The following is a 12,800-nucleotide window of genomic DNA, read 5'->3' on the forward strand; positions in this document are numbered from 1 at the left end:
CACTGGCAAGACCAAAGGCCACATCCTCAATTCTGTTTATGGGAATCACACATACAATAAAAGCATAAATTCGATGACTCTTATGGTTGAGGTGGTTAAGTACTTCAATGCACCAGCCCTTGTAATACAAAGGGCACCACAAAAAGAGTGTGAGTGTGTGAGCCTCTACTACACAACCCAGATGGCCACTTTGTTTGGTCACCATTCATAGATATGTTTCTGTTATGATTTGTGTCTAGATGTCCCCTCAAAACCTCATGTGGTCATAGGATGGGCTCTTTCAGAAGTGGCTTAATCTACAGTGTGTGATGCTGGGATTATAAGTGTGTGATCAATAAATCAGTCCATTTATTGGTTTGGCACCACCCTAATCCTGGTACCCTAGATAGAGTATAAAAGTAGAAAGAAGCTGCTAAGGCCCCTTGCTTGCTTGCTTTGCAAACTTTGGCCACCATGAACTGTCCTTTGCAATGCCTGTCTGCCATGCCACCCTGCCTTACTACCAGCCAATTATGGACTGAAACCTCTACAAATAGTGAGTTAAATAAACTTTTCCTCCCTTAATGGCACAAACCCACCTGTTACTGTTTTACTCTACATTTTACTTCAGCATAATAATAGCTGTCTACGCATCTCGTAACCTTTCCCTGAAGAATACAGGAAGCAATCTTTATATTTACTCACTTGGTATGACAAAAGGCAAAGTGTGTGAAAAAGGGTCAAACTGGGATTTGCACCCACATGATGCTTCATCTAACACGTTTGAATATGTTTACCTAAGCATCACACAGGGTATAATATACCCACACAATTCTAGGATTTGTTTTTTAAAAAGTCTCTTTAAAAATTTTTTTCTGGTAGAAGTAGCACAGTTCAGTAAAGTGGCACATGAAAAACTATATTTACAAGTTTTTAAAATTAATTTTATTGGTACATTTTAGGTATACAATATAATAACATTCATCATTGGAAATTTGCACCTTTACATAATCTCTTTTGGTTCTTATTTTTTCCCCATTCTCCTGCTCTCCCTCCAACCCCTCCATCCTTCCCTATTTACAAAGACTTTGTTTCCATATTTTAAATTTTACTATATTAATTCCATTCCTTTCTTTCCTTTCCCCTACCCCTCCAACATCCCCTTCCCCTTTGCCTCTTTCTTTCTGTTTCACGTTATCTATTATACCCTTTAGCACTTATTCACAATTTCAGTTTCTTACACTAGAGAAACTATTTGGTATGTACACATATGTGTCCTATTTATTTCACTTAAGAATATTGCCTCAATGTTCATCCATTTATCTATAAATTTCTCTAATTTCCCATTTTTTATGGTTAAGTAGTATTCCATTTTATTTTTTAAAAACCACATTTTCTCTATCCAGTCTCCAGTTGATGGGCAATTGAGCTGCTTCCAAGTTTTAGCTATTACAAATTGTGCTGCTATGAATATGGGTGCACATATGTCACTCTGGTATGATTCTTTTAATTCTTTGGGGAACATACCCAGCAGGGGAATAGCTAGGTCAAATGGAACTTCCAGTCCTAGTTCTTTGAGGCATCTCCATACTAATTTCCACAGTGGTTGAACGAGTCTACACTCTCACCAGCAGTGGAGCGGTGTTCCTCTTTCCCCACAGACCCACCAGCATTTGTTATTGGTTGATTTCTTGATAACAGCCTTTCTTTCTGGGGTGAGATGGAATCTCAGCATTGTTTTCATTTGCATCTCTCAAATGACCAGTGATGTTGAACATTTTTTCATGTATTTATTTGCTATTTCTACTTCTTTGTCTGAGAAATGTCTGTTCATTTCAGATGCTCATTTTTGGGTTGGATCTTTAAATTTGAGAGGTCTGATTTTTTTAAGTTCTTTATAGATTCGACATAGTAGACCTTTGTCTGAGGAACAGCAGATGAAAAATTTTTCCCACATTATGGGTTGTCTCCTCAAAGTGTTGGTGGTTTCTCTTGCTGTGCAGAAGCTTTTTAATAAGAAGAGATCCCACTTAGGTTTTTTTGTTTGTTTTGTTTTGTTTTGTTTTGGTTGGTTCCAGGGATTGAATTGGGGACCTTTCACTTGCAAGGCAGGCTCTGGAACCACTGAGCTAAATCCCTGGTCCGAGATCCCATTTGTTGATTGTGCTAGTTTACGGGCAACTGAGGTTTGTTTCATAAAATCTTTTCCTACACCAATGTCTTCAAGAGTTCTACCTAACCTCTGTTCCAGTTGGTTCAGAATTTCTGCTTAAATATTTAATCCATTTCAATTTTAATTTAGTGCATGGTGAGAGATATAGGTCTAGTTGTAATCTTTGGCAAGTTGAAACCCAATTTTTTGAGCACCATTTATTAAAGAGGCTATCTTTCCTCCAGTGAGGGTGTTTGGCTCCTTTGTTGGAGATGAGGTGGCTGAGTGTGTCTGGAGTTGTTTCTGCATCTTCTAATCTATTCCACTGGTCCTCAAGTGTGTTTCTTTGCCAGTACCATGCTGTTTTTATCACAGTAGCTTTGTAGTATAGCTTCATGTTGTGGGTTGTGATACCCCCTCCCATGTTTCTGTTGCCTAGAGTTGCTTTTGCTATTCTGGGTGTCTTCTTGTTCCAAATGAATTTTTGGATCATTTTCCCAAGGTCCATGAATTATGCTACTAGAATTTCTATTGGGATTGTGTTGAATCTATAGAGCAGTTTTGGAAGTGTGGGCATTTTCACTATGTTGATTCTTCCTACCCACGAGCAAGGGATGTCTTTCCACTTTCTAATATCATCTTCAATCTCTCTTTTCAGAGTGCTATAGTTCTCAGAGAAGAGGTCTTTGATTTCTTTTATTAGGTTGATTCCGAGGTATTTCAGGTTTTTGGATGCTATTGTGAAAGGAATTATTAGCCCTATTTCTCTCTCAGTGAGTCTGTTGTTCATGTAGAGGAAAGCTATTGATTTTTATGTTTTGACCTTGCATCCAGCTACTTTACTGATTTTGGTTATTAAGTCTAGAAGATTTTGGTGGAGTTCTTGGGGTCTTCTATATAGAGTATCATTTCATCTGCAAATAGTGACAATTGGTCTTCTTCATTTCCTGTCTTTATTCCTTTTATTTCTTTTTCTTGTTCAATTGCTGTGGCTAATGTTTGCAAAAATATATTGAATAGGAGTGGTGATAGTGGACATCCTTGACTTGTTCCTGATTTTAGTGTGAAGGATTTCAGTTTTTGATAATTCTGTGTCATACTGGACATTGGGTTTTCATAGATGGCTTTTTATCAGATTGAGTTTGAGACTGCCTATTCCAACTGTTTGGAGAATTTTTATCATAAATATGTGCTGGATTTTGTCGAGTGCTTTTTCTGCATCTATTGAGATGATCATATTGTTTTGTCCTTGGCTCTATTGATATAGTGTATCACATTTATTGATTTGCATATGTTGAACCATCCTTGCATCCCTGGGATGAATTCCACTTGGTCAGGGTGTATGATCTTCTTGATTATCTTCTAATTCTATTTTATTCAATAGTATCTTATTAAGGATTTTTGCATGTATGATAATTAGTGAGATTGGCCAATAGTTCTCTTTTTTGATTGGGTCTTTCTCTGCTATGAGGATCAAGGTGCTGCTTGCTTCCAGGAATGAATTTGGGAGTATTGCTTCCCTTTCAATTTTATTGACGAGTTTAAACAGCAGTGGCAATAGTTCCTCTCTGTCTTGTAGAATTCCTCAGTGAGGCCATCGGGACCCAGGATTTTCTTAGTTGGTAGGTTTTTAATTATGTTTTCAATTTCATTGATTGATATTGCATTGTTTAGAATTATTAGGTCTTCTTTGTTCAACTTTTGTAATCATACATATGTAGGAATCTGTCCGTTTCTTCTGTGTTTTCCATCTATTGGTGTATAGGTTCTGGAAGTAGGTATTGATGATCCTCTGGATTTCTGCTGGGTCTGTTGTAATTTCACCCTTTTCATTCCTAATTGCATGGATTTGTGCCTTTTCTTTCCTTTTTTTGATAAAGCTGGCTAAGAATTTGCCAAATTTGTTTATTATTTTGAAGAACCAACACTTGGCTTCATTAAATTTTGTATCATTCTCTTAGTCTCCATTGCATTGATTTCTGCTCTGATCTTTATAATTTCCTCCCTTGTATGAGCTTTGGGTTTGTCCTGCTCTGCTTTTTCTAGAAACTTGAGGTTCAGCATCAGGTTGTTTAATTGGGCTCACTCTGTTTTCCTCATACGAGTATTCAATGCTATGAATTTCCCTAGTAAGACTGCTTTCATTGTGTCCCATAGATTCAAATATGTTGTATTGTCATTGTCTTTAATTAAAGGAACTGTCTGATTTCTTCTTTAATTTCCTCCGTGATCCGTTGGTTGTTCAGAAGTGTGTTGAGCAGTTTCCATGTGTTTATGAAATTCTTGCAGTTTCTTTTGCTATTGATCTCCCATTTCATCACACTATGGTCTGATAATATACAGGAGATAACTTCAATTCCTTTGCACTTACTTAAACATATTCTATGAGTGAGTATGTGGTCTATTTTGGAGAACAACCCATGTGCAGCTGAAAAGAATGTGTATTCTGATTTTGTGTGGTGGGAAAATCTGGAAACATCTGTTAAGTTCATTTGTTGAAGAGTTTGATTGAGTTCTAGTATTTTGTTGCTTATATTTTGTCTAGTTGATCTATTTGTGACAGTGGGGTATTGTGGTCCCCCACTGCTATTGTATTAGTGCTTATTTGATTTTTCATGTCTGTTAGTATTTGTTTTATATAGTTGGGTACACTAGGGTTTGTGCATATATATTTATGATTTTCATCTCTTCCTCTTGGATTGTTCCCTTTCAAAGATGTAGTGTCCTTCTTTGTCTCTCTTAATCAGTGTTGTTTGAAATCCATTTGATCTGCAAAGAGGATAGCTATTCCTGCTTTTTTTCAGGTTCTGGTCGCATGGAGTATTGTTTTCCACACTTTAACTTTCACTGTATGAGCTTCTTTTTGAATTGTGTTTCTTGTATGCAGCATATTGTTGCATCTTGCTTTTTGACCCTTTGCCATCCCTTGACCCTCTGCCAGTCTATTTCTTTTTATTGGTGAACTGAGACCATTAACATTGATGGTTATAACTGATGTGTATTGACTTATCATTGACATTACTTTCTTTTTGTTGGATTCTACCCTGCATTTAAGCTCTTGTTGTGCCTAATGGATTCATTCTGCTGTGCTTCCCAGGGTTGTGATCCTCTTTGTCTTTTTCTAGGATATTGTCTAAAATTTTTTTGGAGTGCTGGCTTGGTATTCATAAAGTTCCTAAGGTACTCTTTTTCAAGCAAGTATCTTACTTCTCCACCAATTTTGAAAGATAGTTTTGCAGGATACATCAATCTGGGTTGGAGACTGTTATCCTTTAGGACTTTAAATATGTCTCTCCGGGATCTTCTTGCCATGAGGGTTTGTGTTGAGAAGTCTGCTGTGATTCTGATGGGCTTTCCTTTGTATGCAATTTGTTTCTTTTCTCTCACTGCTTGTAGAATTTTTTCTGTTGTGTTTCTGGAATTTTAACTATTATATGCTTATGTGTAGATTTTTTTTTTGATCAAGGCTATTTGGAGTCCTATATGCCTCACTTATCTGTATGTCAAGTTCTTTTCCCCTCCTTGGGAAGTTTTCTGCCATCACTTCTGTGAACTATTTTTTTATGTCATCTGCAGTCTCTCTTGTTTCTTCATTGACTCTGATCAGTCTTATGTTTTTCTTCTTTGTATTGTCTAGCAGCTGCTGAATTGATTTCTCATGGTCCCTTACTATTTTAAAGAAATTTTTCTTGTCCTGGTCACTAATTGCAATCTTATCTTCTATATCTGAAATTCTGTCCTCACATTGGTTCATTCTATTACATAAACTTTCAATGGAGTTTTTAATCTCCTGGAAATCTGTTTGCATCTGTTTTATGAATTCCATTTGTTTTATGTGTTGGGATTCCATCATGTTCCTAAGCTCCTCTATTTTTTTATGTGTGTCTGCTGTAGATTTATTAATCATGTATTACACAATTGGAACAATCTCTGCTGTTATCTGAGAAATTATTTCCAATTTCATTTTTTCTGGTTCCTCTTTTGTTGCCAGTTCAGGGAGCTCAGGTGGTTGAGTATTAGAGTGTTCCATCTCATTTCCCTTTAGGGTTGCTTTAGGTGATCTGGAAGTCTGGTTATGAGACTTGTTTAAGTGGCTTCTCGTTTCAACAGGGGAAGGGGTTGTGTGGACTGCTGTGGACTGCACAGCTCACCTCCTCAGTGATGTGGGGTGCTCTGATCCTTGGTGCTGCGGGCGGTTGTATGGCAGCCTCAAAAGGCTCAACTCTTCAATTTGTTATACTAAAGCCTCTACTTCACTAAAATGTTTATAAATTGTTATACTTTCTAGATATTTGAAATGTGATGTGGCTCAGGAGTGTGAACAGCACTGGATCCTCCACCCACCACCACCGCCTTTTTCTCCTTCTCTGACTCCTCCCCTGCTGATGACACATTGCAAGGAGATGGCAGCAGTGGAAGCAGAGGCAGCAGCTGCGTGCCCTGCCCCTCATGCCCTGGTGGAGGCAGGGGAGAGCATGTAAGCCCCGCCCCTCAGTTGGTGCTGTCCAATAAACATCACTGGCCTCTGCAGGAAAAATGGACACAGCCAATTGAAACTCAAGGGGTAGGCTCAGGTCAATGGTTGGGATATGGCTGAAAAGGGGAAAAATACTCAAACTATCTCCTGCACTTTGCCCCATAGCTCTTTCAGGGGCACCTCACCTATTGACCAAAGAGCAGAAAAGCTAGATTTACAAGTTTTGGAGGAGATCAAAAGTGAATCATCAGATTCCTCAAGCATGGATGATGAAAATGATCCTTTCTGATAAGATACATTTTTATAACAGAAGAATAGTGTGGGTGTATGATGATGATGATGACTTTGACATTTGCCATGTGAATCGAAGTTCCTGTGATAGTGAAATGGAGCAAAAATTGACATATAGGCATATGCAGACTTCCTTGATTCAGACGATGAAGAAAACAACAATGTGAATATATATTTGACTAGTTGAAACGTGGCAAAATGGTCACACAACCAAATGGAATGATTCAATATAAGAACTGGGTCTGAAAATACAGTGAGGGTCTCGTCAGGGCTGAAACCTATTGGACAGAATGCCATTATTGCCATTCAATGTTGGAAATTATAACTGACAAAATGTTACAAGATGCTATGAAATACACAAAGACTGAAGGACAAGTATAACATTCTATATGCACCAAAGCCATATTAAAAAAATGTGTTTATTATACTTTACTAGCTGAACTGAAAGCATTCATTGGTCTGCTGCACATAGCAAGGATTTCTCCTGGTGATCAAAATAATGTAAAAGACTTATGGAAAAGTGATGAGTCAAAATATGGTATAAAACTTTATGCCCTTGTAGATGCAAAAACTCATGCCCTTAATTGAGAAACATCCTGGAACTCAGCCATCAGGTCCTTATTCATATTGTAATAAACTCAATGATGTTGTGAACAGACTTGTTTCTCCCATCTCCCACACTAATAAGAATATGACATTTGACAGTTGGTTTACCAGTTTCCAATTGATTTTACATTTGCCAACAAAGCACAAGTTGAGCAGTGCAGGAACTGTAAGCAGGAACAAAGCAGAAATTCCAAATGAAATGTTAGCAATTTCAAAACAGAATTTCATGGTACAATCTTTGGGTTTCAGAAAGATTTATATTGGCTTCATATATGGCAAAGAAAAACAAACTGGTACTGCTGCTGTCAACATTGCAACTTGATGGAAATATACATAGGGACATCTTGGCCAAATCAAAACTTTCTACAACAAAAAGAAAGGTGGAGTAGATGTTGTTGATGAGTTATGCAGCAACTAAGATATCACTCAAATCACAAAGCATTGGCCAATGTTTGTGTTTCACTTGATCCTAAACATGTGTGGCTATCAATAGTTTGATAGCTTACAAAGAACATAACCACAGAGAAATTTTCTTAGAGGATTTGGGACTGGAACTCATAGATCATTTACAGCAGAGGAAAATCAAAATTTTTTGCCCAGGGAACTATGTAAAAAAATTGTGGAGCACACTGGTGAGGTGACAGCTGAACAGGCAGGTGCTGCATTCCAAAGACCTACTGTCAACTGATGATGATGTCAACTGTCCCCTATAAGAAAGGACAGGAAAACAAAACATATGTTCTATCAGTGTAAGCAATACTTGTATGTGTGACATGCAATTGTCATGTGTGAAGGCTGCCTTAAGTGTGACAAGTAAAGCAAAGATTTTTTTGTTGTAGAGTTCTATTGGTATTTTCATTGTAGTTCACATAGGTTTTTATTTCTAATGTTATCTTTTAGGTTTCATAAGCAAGTAAATAGCTGCTGTGAAAATGTTTATGTCTATTGTAAGCACTCATTACACATTTGATATTTTATTTTATTGATATCTGATTTCCCTGCTAAGTGCATGTTGTACAACATAGTAGAAAGTTCCCAACAAAATGGGAAAAGAAGATAGGTGACAAGAATGGCTTGCCACAAAGGAAAGAAACCCAATCACATGTGCTGTCAGTGTAAGTGAGATGTGTCCATGGAACATGCAGTTGTCATGTGTGAAGACTGCCTTGGTTGTGATAGTTGAAGCACAGACTATTTCTGTGGTAGACTTTTGTTTTGTTTACATTGTAGTTCACATAGGTTTTTATTTCTGATGTTATTGTTTAGGTTCTATAAGCAAGTAAGCAGCTGATATGAAAATGTTGATGTCTATTCTAAGCACTCATTATACATTTGATATTTTATTGATGTCTTACTTTCACACCAAGTGCATGCTGTTCAATATAGTAGGAAGATCCTGACAAAAAATGAAGGGAAGAGAGGTGAGAAGTTTGGCTTGCCACATAAGAAAGGAAAACTAAGCACATGTGCTGTCAGTGTGGGACATGTGCATGGAATATATACAGTTGTCATGTGTGAAGACTACCTTAGGTGTGACAGTTGAAGCAAGGATTATCTTTGTTGTAGAGTTGCATTGGTATTTACTTTGTAGCTTACACAGGTTTTTATTTCTGATGTTATCTTTTGCATTTTGTAAGCAGGTACACAGCTGATGTGAAAATGTTGATGTTTATTCTAAATCCACAATACATATTGATAATTTAATACTTTATTTTACTGATATTTTATGATCCTGTTAACTACACATTGTGTAATATAATAAGAACATCCTGATGAAACAGCAAGACCAGCAAGATGTCAGGTATGTCCTACAAAAAAGCCAGGAAAGCAAAACCCATGTACTGTCAGTGTAAGCAATACCTGTGTATGGAACATACTATTGTCATGTGTGAAGACTGTCTTAAGTGTGATAATTGAAGTAAAGATTATTTTTTTGTAGAGTGGTGTTGTAATTTTCATTGTAGTTCTTATAGGAATTTATTTCTGTTGTTGTTTTTTAGAACTTTATGCACCAAAAAAGTTGATATTGAAAATTTTTATAAACAATAAATATTAAAAATTCAATACTTTTTTCACAATTTTTTCCTACTCTGTACTCATTTTTTTTTTGTACCAGGGATTAAACTTGGGTCCTTGCACTTGTGCAGCAGGCAGCGAAACCACTGAGCTAAATCCCTGGCCCTCGTTTTTAATATAATACTCAGAAAATTAAAATGTATAATTCATCAATAGAAATATTCTAAAGAATAAGCCTGGGTGTGACACACCCATGTTTATGCCCCTTTCTGACAAAATTAGTCTTATGCTCTGTTAACTTTAGGCATCAGGTATTTTGTCTCAGCAATGAGAAAAGTAACTAAGAATTTGATATCAGAGAAGTGGGGTTGTTCCTGTGACTATACCTGACCATGTGGTCAGGAGCCTTTGGGACTGGCTTGTGGAAAGATTTGGAATGTTTCAGAGATGCCAGCTGAAAAAGTAGAGCTGGAATGCCTTAAACTGTACTTTGTAGGAAATTCTAGTCGGAGCTCATACCAGAATGCTGATAGAAATGATTTCAGTAAAGACTAGGATCAGGAGGTTTCTACTGGGGAGGACTGCATTGGCTGTTGGACTCCAATGTGTGTTATGGCTGAGCAGAAAGTTTGTCTGCATCTGGCTTGTGTCCAGAGATTTTTTCCTGAGACTGACATTAAGGGCAGTGGACTAATTCATCTTGCAAAGAAATTTCAAGACAGTCTAATCTTGAGGTGGTGGCATGGCTACTGTTGGGGCCTTTTAGCCAGATCTATGTTGAGGATTAAGAGATGAGCCCCAGCATAATGTTTTTAAATGTTGTGAGTTTGGCCAGAAAGGAAACTGCAGTAAAGCTGTGGACTGCAGAGATGGAGCAAAGGAGGTCTTGATTGCTGAGAAGGCACAGTAGAATAGAAAATATGGCCTGGAGGGCATCACAAGAAGCAGAAGGGCTCCATCCTTTGAAGCCTCAAATTGCAAAAGTGAAAGACTTTACTTTGGGAAGCAAGCCCCAGAGCACCATGTTCCAGAATGGAAATAGCCTAGAGAAATTGTTCCTTGGGATTTGGTTCATAGACCCTTGACTTCTCCAGCCAAGACAAAAGCCTGGCTACTGCACTAACTGGCAACAAACCTTGGCATCATCCACATTGCACTTGTTTTAGGTGCATTCAGAATGCAAGAGTTGTGGGGTCAAGAAGGCATCAACCAGATTTCAGAAGAAAGCCTGCAAGGCCAGGCAGTGTGCCCCTGAGAGGGCAGTGTGTGAAGCAGCTGGGTAGGAAGCTGAAGGTGCAGTGGAGACCCCAGAAGTTTGGAGAAGCCAGGATCATAAATTGTTTTAGGAAAACAAGGAGGGAGCAGAGCCACCCCTAGAGAGAAGCTCTGGGAGCTACAACAATCCACAATATTCTCGGGATGGAGGCACCCAATCCCTTTGGAGCTCACATCTTGCCACTGATTGCCTTGGATACTGGACATTGGAACTACAGGACTTAACGCTTTCCATGCTGGATTTTGAACTTGCTTTAATCTTGTTCCTTTTACCCCCTACCCCCATTTCTACCCTTTGAAATGGTAATGTTTATCTTGTGCCACTGTACAGTGGAAGTAGTTAACTTTTCTTTTTTTACAGGGGCTCACAGCTAAGAGTTGGCCTAAAATTACAATCAGTGAAATTGAAAATGTAATAAAAATTTACCAACAAAGAAAATCCCAGGTCCTGATGGTTTCACCTGCTGAATTCTACGAGACATTTAGAGAAGAACTATTGCCACTATTCTTTAAACTCTTCAATTAAATTGAAAGGGAAGCAATACTTCCAAATTCATTGCTGGAAGCAAGTTTTACTTTGATTCCAAAGGCAGAGAAGGCCCAACCAAAAAAGAGAACTACAGGTCAATTTTCCTAATGAACATAGACCCAAAAGTCTACAAGAAGATACTGGCAAACAATACAGAGGGTCATCAAGAAGATCATACACCCTGACCAAGTCAGATTTATCCAGGGATGCAAGGATGGTTCAACACACATAAATCAATAAATGTAATACACTATATTAACAGAGACAAGGAAAAAAACAATATGATCATCTCAATAGATGCAGAAAAAGCATTTGACAAAATCCAACACCCATTCATGATAAAAATTCTACAGAAAATTGGAATGAACAGTCTTTACTTCAACCTGATAAAGTCTATCTATGAAAAACCAAGAGCCAACATCATACTAAATGGCCAAAAACTGAAAACTTTCACACTAAAATCAGGAACAAGAAGAGGATGGTCACTATCACCACTCTTGTTCAATATACTTCTGGAAACATTACCCACAGGTATTAGACAAGAGAAAGAAATAAAAGGAATAAAAATAGGAAAGGAAGAAGTTAAACTGTCATTATTTGCTGACGATACGATACTCTACATAGAAGACCCAAAAAACTCCACCAAAAGACTTCTAGACTTAATTAACAGATTCAGTAAAGTAGCTGGATACAAGGTCAACACTCAAAATTCAATAGCTTTCTTGTGCACAAATAAGAGACTCACTGAGAGAAAAATTAGGGAAATAATTCCATTCATAATAGCATCCAAAAAATTAAATATCTAGGAATTAATCTAACAAAGGAAGTAAAAGATGTCTACACTGAAAATTACAGCACTCAAAAAAAAGAGATCGAAGAGGATATAGGAAAATGGAAAGACTTCCCTTACTCCTGGGTAGAAGAACCAATATAGTGAAAATAGCCATACTTCCAAAACTGCTATATAGATTCAATGCAACCCCAATTGAAATCCCAACAGTATATTTCACAGAACTAGAGAAAACAATCCAAAAATTCATTGGGAACCAGAAGAGTCCTAGAATTGCAAAAGCAATTCTAGGCAACAGAGTCATGGCAGAGGGTAACATAATCCCCATCTTGAAACTATAATACAAAGCCACTGTGATAAAAACAGCATGGTAATGGCAAAGAAACAGACCCAAGGATCAAGAGAATAGATAAGAAGATGCAGAAACAATTCCAGACATACTCAGCCACCTCATTTTTGACAAAGGACCCAACAATCCTTACTGGAAGAAAGATAGCCTATTTAATAAATGGTGTTGGAAAAACTGGATTTCAATTTGCAACAGATTAAAACTAGACCCCTACCTTTCACTGTGCACTAAAATAAAAGCAAAGTAGATTAAAGATCTAAATTTTAAAACCAGAAGCACTAAACTTGCTGGAAGATAATTTAGTTAGAACTATCGAAGACATTAGCATAGGAAAAG

This window comes from Heterocephalus glaber, unplaced genomic scaffold, assembly GCF_053883595.1.
Source record: "Heterocephalus glaber isolate CG9 unplaced genomic scaffold, H.glaber_assembly_v1.0 deba00001733, whole genome shotgun sequence".
In the NCBI taxonomy this organism is placed as follows: Eukaryota; Metazoa; Chordata; class Mammalia; order Rodentia; family Bathyergidae; genus Heterocephalus; species Heterocephalus glaber.